The sequence below is a fragment of the Triticum dicoccoides genome, chromosome 2B (assembly GCF_002162155.2).
Source record: "Triticum dicoccoides isolate Atlit2015 ecotype Zavitan chromosome 2B, WEW_v2.0, whole genome shotgun sequence".
NCBI lineage: Eukaryota > Viridiplantae > Streptophyta > Magnoliopsida > Poales > Poaceae > Triticum > Triticum dicoccoides.
In genome coordinates, this window is record NC_041383.1 from 565,343,120 (window position 1) to 565,352,345 (window position 9,226).

Consider the following 9,226-nt stretch of genomic DNA (forward strand, 5'->3'; position numbering starts at 1 on the left):
CGCCATCTCCCACCCTCCAGGCGGTCGTCACGGTCGTCGATGGGGTGGCATCCCCGGAGATGATCGAGGCTGAGCTCAACCACCTCTACCGTCGCCAGTGGGACTAGGTGGTCACCCCCACCGTCGGCCACATCTTCTTCGACGTCTTCCCCGACTCCGCCAGCTACGGCTACGCGACACACAGTGGCCGGATCACTCTCGCTCTCAACCAGCTGGTTGTCGAGATCCCCGAGCCGATCCTCGACGCCCAGGCCGTGGCCGTCCTCGACACCGCTTGGATCCTTATCTCCAGCCTCCCCGACATTGCGCGGTCCGAGCTCGTCATCCGCCAGATGTCCCGTCTCTTGGGCAAGGTGGTGGTGGTCGATGAGCTCTCTGTGCGCAAGGAGGAGGAGGTCCGGGTCAAGGTCAAGTGCCTCGACTCCTCCAAGCTTCACACCTCCGTCCGCGTTTTCTTCAACGACCAGGGCTTCGACCTCAGGATCGCCCCCGAACCCCCCAACCACGTTGGTCGCCCCCGCTCCTTCGACGTCGGCCTCCTCGGCGGCAACCCGGGGGGCGACGGGGATTACCACGGTCGTCACCGCGCCCGCTCCCACCACTCGGATGAGGATGGGGCCTCGGAGGACTCCCGCTCCCCGTCCCCTTCGCCCCCTCCTCCTGCCGCGGGGGGCAAGGGCCGCCAGGCCGCGCCCAGTCTGCTCCTTGGCAGGCCCTCGGTCTCTGCAGCATCGTCCTCCGAGGGGAGCGACATCTCCAGTGTTGGTATGGTAGTCTGCCTAGCCTCTTCACCGCGCTCTCCCTCCTCACCTCCCCCCGTCGCGCGGGATTCAGCGGACTTGTCCCTTGGTCTGCTCCCGGCTGCTTCGATGGCGCCCTCGGTGGGGGTTACACTTCCAGTGGCGGACCCCTGATGTCTACTACACAACCTTCTTCTTGTAGACGTTGTTGGGCCTGCAAGTGCACAAGTTTGTAGGACAGTAGCAAATTTCCCTCAAGTGGATGACCTAAGGTTTATCAATCCGTAGGAGGCGTAGGATGAAGATGGTCTCTCTCAAGCAACCCGCAACCAAATAACAAAGAGTCTCTTGTGCCCCCAACACACCCAATACAATGGTAAATTGTATAGGTACACTAGTTCAGCGAAGAGATGAAGATACATGTGCAAAATATATAGTAGATAAAGGTTTTTGTAATCTGAAAATATAAAAACAGCAAGGTAGCAAGTGGTAAAAGTGAGCATAAACGGTATTGCAATGATAGGAAACAAGGCCTAGGGTTCATACTTTCACTAGTGCAAGTTCTCTCAACAATAATAACATAGATAGATAATATGACAAGCCCTCAACATGCAACAAAGAGTCACTCCAAAGCCACGAATAGCGGAGAACAAATGTAGAGATTATGGTCGGGTACGAAACCACCACAAAGCTATTCTTTCAGATTGATCTATAAAAGAGTTTGTACTAGAATAACACCTTAAGATACAAATCAACCAAAACCCTAATGTCACCTAGATACTCCATTGTCACCTCAAGTATCCGTGGGCATGATTATACGATATGCATCACACAATCTCAGATTCATCCAACCAACATAAAAGTACTTCAAAGAGTGCCCCAAAGCTACTACCGGAGAGTCAAGAACGTGTGCCAACCCCTATGCATAGGTTCCCAAGTGTCACGAAACCCGCAAGTTGATCACCAAAACATACATCAAGTGGCACATGATATCCCATTGTCACCACAGATAATCACGGCAAGACATACATCAAGTGTTCTCATAAAGACTCAATCCGATAAGAAATCTTCAAAGGGGAAACTCAATTCATCACAAGAGAGTAGAGGGGGAGAAACATCATAAGATCCAACTAAAATAGCAAAGCTCGAGATACATCAAGATCGTGCCATAGAGGAACACGAGAGAGAACACGAGAGAGAGAGAGATCAAACACATAGCTACTGGTACATACCCTCAGCCCCGAGGGTGAACTACTCCCTCCTCGTCATGGATAGCGCCGGGATGATGAAGATGGCCTCCGGTGATGGGATCCCCCTCCGGCATGGTGCCGGAACAGGTTCCCGATTGGTTTTTGGTGGCTATAGAGGCTTGCGGCGACGGAACTCCCGATCTATCTTCTGTTCTGGAAGTTTTAGGGTACGTAGGTATATATGGGTGCAGGGGGAACGTCGGTGGAGCTACGGGGGGCCCACGAGGCAGGGGGCGCGCCCAGGGGGGGAGGGCACGCCCCCCCACCCTCGTGAGCACCTCCCGTATCTTCTGACGTGGGGTCCAAGTCCATCAGGTGGGTTTCCTTCCAAAAATAACTTCTCTAGTTGATTTCGTTCCGTTTTGACTCCGTCTGATATTCCTTTTCCTCGAAACACTGAAATAGGCATAAAACAACAAATCTAGGCTGGGCCTCCGGTTAATAGGTTAGTCCCAAAAATAATATAAAAATGGATAATAAAGCCCAATATTGCCTAAAACGATAGATAAAATAGCATGGAGCAATCAAAAATTATAGATACGTTGGAGACGTATCAAGCATCCCCAAGCTTAATTCCTGCTCGTCCTTGAGTAGGTAAATGATAAAAAAGAATTTTTGATGCGGAGTGATAATTTGGCATAATTTCAATGTAAATCTTCTTACTTGTGGTATGAATATTCAGATCCGAAAGATTCAAGACAAAAGTTCATATTGACATAAAAATAATAATACTTCAAGCATACTAATCAAAGCAATCATGTCTTTTCAAAATAACATGGTCAAAGAAAGTTATCCCTACAAAATCATATAGTCTGGCTATGCTCCATCTTCCCCACACAAAGTATTTAAATCATGCACAACCCCGATGACAAGCCAAGCAATTGTTTCATACTTATGACATTCTCAAAACTTTTTCAATCTTCACGCAATACATGAGCGTGAGCCATGGATATAACACTATGTGGAATAGAATGGTGGTTGTGGAGAAGACAAAAAGAAGGAATATAGTCTCACATCAACTAGGCGTATCAACGGGCTATGGAGATGCCCATCAATAGATATCAATGTGAGTGAGTAGGGATTGCCATGCAACGGATGCACTAGAGCTATAAGTATATGAAAGCTCAACAAAAGTAACTAAGTGGGTGTGCATCCAACTCGCTTGCTCACGAAGACCTAGGGCATTTTGAGGAAGCCCATCATTGGAATATACAAGCCAAGTCCTATAATGAAAAATTCCCACTAGTATATGAAAGTGACAAAATGAGAGACTCTCTATCATGAAGATCATGGTGCTATTTTGAAGCACAAGTGTGGTAAAAGGATAGTAACATTGTCCCTTCTCTCTTTTTCTCTCATTTATTTATTTATTTATTTGGGCCTTTTCTCTTTTTTATGGCCTTTTTTTTCGTCCGGAGTCTCATCCCGACTTGTGGGGGAATCATAGTCTCCATCATCCTTTCCTCACTTGGGACAATGCTCTAATAATGATGATCATCACACTTTTTTATTTTCTTACAACTCAACAATTACAACTCGATACTTAGAACAAAGTATGACTCTATATGAATGCCTCCGGCGGTGTACCGGGATATGCAATGAAACATGAGTGACATGTATGAAAGAATTATGAAAGGTGGCTTTTGCCACAAATACGATGTCAACTACATGATCATGCTAGCAATATGACAATGATGGAGCGTGTCATAATAAACGGAACGGTGGAAAGTTGCATGGCAATATATCTCAGAATGACTATGGAAATGCCATGATAGGTAGGTATGGTGGCTGTTTTGAGGAAGGTTTATGGTGGGTGTATGATACCGGCGAAAGGTGCGTGGTATTAGAGAGGCTAGCAATGATGGAAGGATGGGAAAAAGTGCGCATAATCCATGGACTCAATATTAGTCATAAAGAACTCATATACTTATTGCAAAAATCTAGAAGTTATCAAAGCAAAGTATTACGCGCATGCTCCTAGGGGGATAGATTGGTAGGAAAAGACCATCGCTCGTCCCCGACCGCCACTCATAAGGAAGACAATCAATAAATAAATCGTGCTCCGAGTTCATCACATAACGGTTCACCATACGTGCATGCTACGGGAATCACAAACTTCAACACAAGTATTCTTTAAATTCACAACTACTCAACTAGCATGACTCTAATATTACCACTTCCATATCTCAAAACAATTATCAAGCATCAAACTTTTCTTAGTATTCAACACACTCATAAAAAAATTTCACATGTCTTGAACACCAAGTATATTAACATTAAGCAAATTACCATGCTATTAACAACTCTCAAAATAATCTAAGTGAAGCATGAGTGATCAAGTTTCTTTAAAACAAATCCACCACCGTGCTCTAAAATATCTAAGTGAAGCACTAGAGCAAAAATTATCACGCTCAAAAGATATAAGTGAAGCACTATGAGCAAAACTATCAAGCTCAAAAGATATAAGTAAAGCACATAGAGTATTCTAGCAAATTCCAATTTGTGTAAGGCTCTCTCTCATTAAAGAATTTCAGATCTTGATACTTATTCAAACAGCAAGCAAAGCTAAAGGAAACTACAATACAAGGATAGCACAACTCATGTGAAGAAGCAAAAACTTAGGCTCGACCAATACTAACTGATAGTTGTTGAAGAAGAAAGGTGGGATGCCTACCGGGGCATCCCCAAGCTTAGATGCTTGAGACTTCTTGAAATATTATCTTGGGGTGCCTTGGGCATCCCCAAGCTTGAGCTTTTGTGTCTCCTTAATTCCTCCCATATCATGGTTTCTCTTTTTATCAAAAGCTTCATTCACAACAAACTCAACAAGAACTCGTGAGATAGGTTAGTATAAACCAATGCAAAACCTTATCATTTTCTACTGTAACAAATCACTAAAATTATTATTCAACATTTAATACTAAATGCCTATGCATATTTAATACTCCTATTATCAAATAGAATCATTAAACAAGCAAACATATGCAAACAATGCAACCATAACAGCAATCTGTCAAAACAGTACAGTCTGTAAAGAATGCAAGAGTACAATACTTCCCTAACTCCAAAAATCATGAACTAAAATTCCCACTGTAATAAATTTATCAGAGCTCATTATTCAAAAATATTCAACATTATACCACTCTCTGACTTTTCTAGGGAATTTTTGCAACAACGGTAAACTTTCTGTTTTCAAACAGCAACATGCATACTAGCAAAATAAGCATGGCAAAGGCTATCCTTGACTTCTTTATTAAAACTAAAGATGCAAAACATTATTCTATCTAACATCAAGCAAATACTAACAAAATAAAATGACGCTCCAACCAAAACACATATCATGTGGTGAATAAAAATATAGCTCCAAGTAAAGTTACCGATGAACGAAGACGAAAGAGGGGATGCTTTCCGGGGCATCCCCAAGCTTAGTTGCTTGGTTGTCCTTGAATATTACCTTGGGGTGCCTTGGGAATCCCCAAGCTTAGGCTCTTGCCACTTCTTATTCCATAGTCCATCGAATCCTTACCCAAAACTTGAAAACTTCAACCACACAAAACTTCAACACAAAACTCGTAAGCTCCGTTAGTATAAGAAAATAAAACCACCACTTAGGTACTGTAATGAACTCATTCTAAATTCATATTGGTGTAATATCTACTGTACTCCAACTTATATATGGTTCATACTCTCCGATACTACTCATAGATTCATCAAAATAACCAAACAACACATAGAAAACAGAATTTGTCAAAAACAGAACAGTCTGTAGTAATCTGTATAAAACGTATACTTCTGGAACCCCAAAAATTATGAAATAAATTGCTGGACCTGATTAATTTGTCTATTAATCATCTTCAAAAAGAATCAACCTAAAATCATTCTCCAGTAAAAAATGGCAGCTATTCTCGTGAGCGCGAAAGTTTCTGTTTTTCACAGCAAGATCACATAAACTTTACCCAAGTCTTCCCAAAGGTTCTACTTGGCACTTTATTGAAACAAAAAGCTATAAAACATGATTACTACAGTAGCATAATCATGTGGACACACAAAAACAGTAAGGATACATATTGGGTTGTCTCTCAACAAGCGCTTTTCTTTAATGCCTTTCTAGCTAGGCATGATGATGGCAATGATGCTCACATAAAAGATAAGAATTGAAACGTAACGGGAGCATCATGAAGCATATGACTAGCACATTTAAGTCTAACCCACTTCCTATGCATAGGGATTTTTTGAGCAAACAACTTATGGGAACAATAATCAACTAACATAGGATGGCACAACAAGCATATCTTCAAGAATTTAAGCACATAGAGAGGAAACTTGACATTATTGCAATTCCTACAAGCATATGTTCCTCTCTCATAATAATTTTCAGTAGCATCATGAATGAATTCAACAATATAACCAGCACCTAAAACATTCTTTTCATGATCTACAAGCATAGAAGATTTACTACTCTCCACATAAGCAAACTTCTTCTTTATAGCATACGTATCATCACAATAATCATCATAGATAGGAGGCATTCTTTTATCATAGTAAATTTGCTCATCAAAGCTTGGGGGACAAAAAATATCATCTCCATCAAACATAGCTTCCCCAAGCTTGTGGCTTTGCATATCATTAGCATCATGGATATTCAAGAAATTCATACTAACAACATTGCAATCATGCTCATCAAATAAAAACATTCTATAGATTTCTTCTTCTAGCACTTGAGCACAATTTTCCTTTCCATCATACTCACGAAAGATATTAAAAAGGTGAAGCATTTGAGACAAACTCAACTCCATTTTTTTGTAGTTTTCTTTTATAAACTAAACTAGTGATAAAACAAGAAACAAAAAGATTCGATTGCAAGATCTAAAGATATACCTTCAAGCACTCACCTCCCCGGCAACGGCGCCAGAAAAGAGCTTAGTTGACGGGGTGTGAGTGAGTGCCCTTTACCTAGCCTCCCCGGCAACGGCGCCAGAAAAGACCTTCTTCTTGTAGACGTTGTTGGGCCTGCAAGTGCACAGGTTTGTAGGACAGTAGCAAATTTCCCTCAAGTGGATGGCCTAAGGTTTATCAATCCGTAGGAGGCGTAGGATGAAGATGGTCTCTCTCAAGCAACCCTGCAACCAAATAACAAAGAGTCTCTTGTGTCCCCAACACACCCAATACAATGGTAAATTGTATAGGTGCACTAGTTCGGCGAAGCGATGAAGATACAAGTGCAAAATAGATAGTAGATAAAGGTTTTTGTAATCTAAAAATATAAAAACAGCAAGGTAGCAATTGCTAAAAGTGAGCATAAATGGTATTGCAATGATAGGAAACAAGGCCTAGGGTTCATACTTTCATTAGTGCAAGTTTTCTCAACAATAATAACATAGATAGATAATATGACAAGCCCTTCACATGCAACAAAGAGTCACTCCAAAGCCACTAATAGCGGAGAACAAACGTAGAGATTATGGTCGGGTACGAAACCACCACAAAGCTATTCTTTCGGATCGATCTATAAAAGAGTTCGTACTAGAATAACACCTTAAGATACAAATCAACCAAAACCCTAATGTCACCTAGATACTCCATTGTCACCTCAAGTATCCGTGGGCATGATTATACGATATGCATCACACAATCTCAGATTCATCCAACCAACATAAAAGTACTTCAAAGAGTGCCCCAAAGCTACTACCGGAGAGTCAAGAACGTGTGCCAACCCCTATGCATAGGTTCCCAAGTGTCACGAAACCCGCAAGTTGATCACCAAAACATACATCAAGTGGCACATGATATCCCATTGTCACCACAGATAATCACGGTAAGACATACATCAAGTGTTCTCATAAAGACTCAATCTGATAAGAAATCTTCAAAGGGGAAACTCAATTCATCACAAGAGAGTAGAGGGGGAGAAAAATCATAAGATCCAACTACAATAGCAAATCTCGGGATACATCAAGATCATGCCATAGAGGAACACGAGAGAGAACACGAGAGAGAGAGATCAAACACATAGCTACTGGTACATACCCTCAACCCCGAGGGTGAACTACTCCCTCCTCGTCATGGATAGCACCGGGATGATGAAGATGGCCTCCGGTGATGGGATCCCCCTCCGGCAGGGTGCCGGAATAGGGTCCCGATTGGTTTTTGGTGGCTATAGAGGCTTGCGGCGGCGGAACTCCCGAGCTATCTTCTGTTCTGGAAGTTTTAGGGTACGTAGGTATATATGGGTGCAGGGGGAACATCGGTAGAGCTACGGGGGCCCCACGAGGCAGGGGGGCGCGCCCAGGGGGGAGGGCGCACCCCCCACCCTCGTGAGCACCTCCCGTATCTTCTGACGTTGGGTCCAAGTCCATCAGGTGGGTTTCCTTCCAAAAATAACTTCTCCAGTTGATTTCGTTCCATTTTGACTCCTTCTGATATTCCTTTTCCCCGAAACACTGGAATAGGCATAAAACAGCAAATCTGGGCTGGGCCTCCGGTTAAAAGGTTAGTCCCAAAAATAATATGAAAGTGGATAATAAAGCCCAATATTGCCTAAAACAGTAGATAAAGTAGCATGGAGCAATCAAAAATTATAGATACGTTGGAGACGTATCAACCCCCGCCCTCCGGCTTCACCTTCCCCCACCGTCGCCTCCCCAACCCCGTCTGAGGCGCCGCCTCCCTCGCCACCCCCGCGGGCAGCCTCTGCCGCGGGGTCTGTGGTCATCTCTGCGCCAATGCTCCCGCCCCCCGCTCTGTCGTCTCCAGCTCCGCCCCGCCTCGGCTGCTCCGGGCCCGCTCCTCTGGCCTCTCCAGCGGCGACTCTGCCCATGGAGGGGGAGGCTAGGGTATCCACGCCCATGGCTGCCCAGCCCCCCCTCGGTCCGCCGCCTACTCTCGTCGCGGCCGGTCGATCTCCTCTCCGGTGATTGCATCCCGTCGGAGTGCTCGACTGGATGCTGCTCACCCTGAGGGCGGCCCGACTCTGCCCATCCCCGTGCGGGTGGAGCTCCGCGCTGCTGCTCGTAACTTGGAGCCAGGTACGCCTTCCGTTCTCCCCTCTGCTTCGTCCTGTTCCTTCTCTGCGCTTGAGTCCATTCCTCTAGGCAACCTCGCTAAGGTAGCCTCTGACTCCGCAATCATTTTTAGAGTGGAAGCTAGCCCCCCTTTAGCCCAGATCGCGGCTATTAGAGTTCGCGAGATTCTTGATGGGAGACTCGCGGAGGCCCGTGCGGCCTTCCTCCTGCCTCC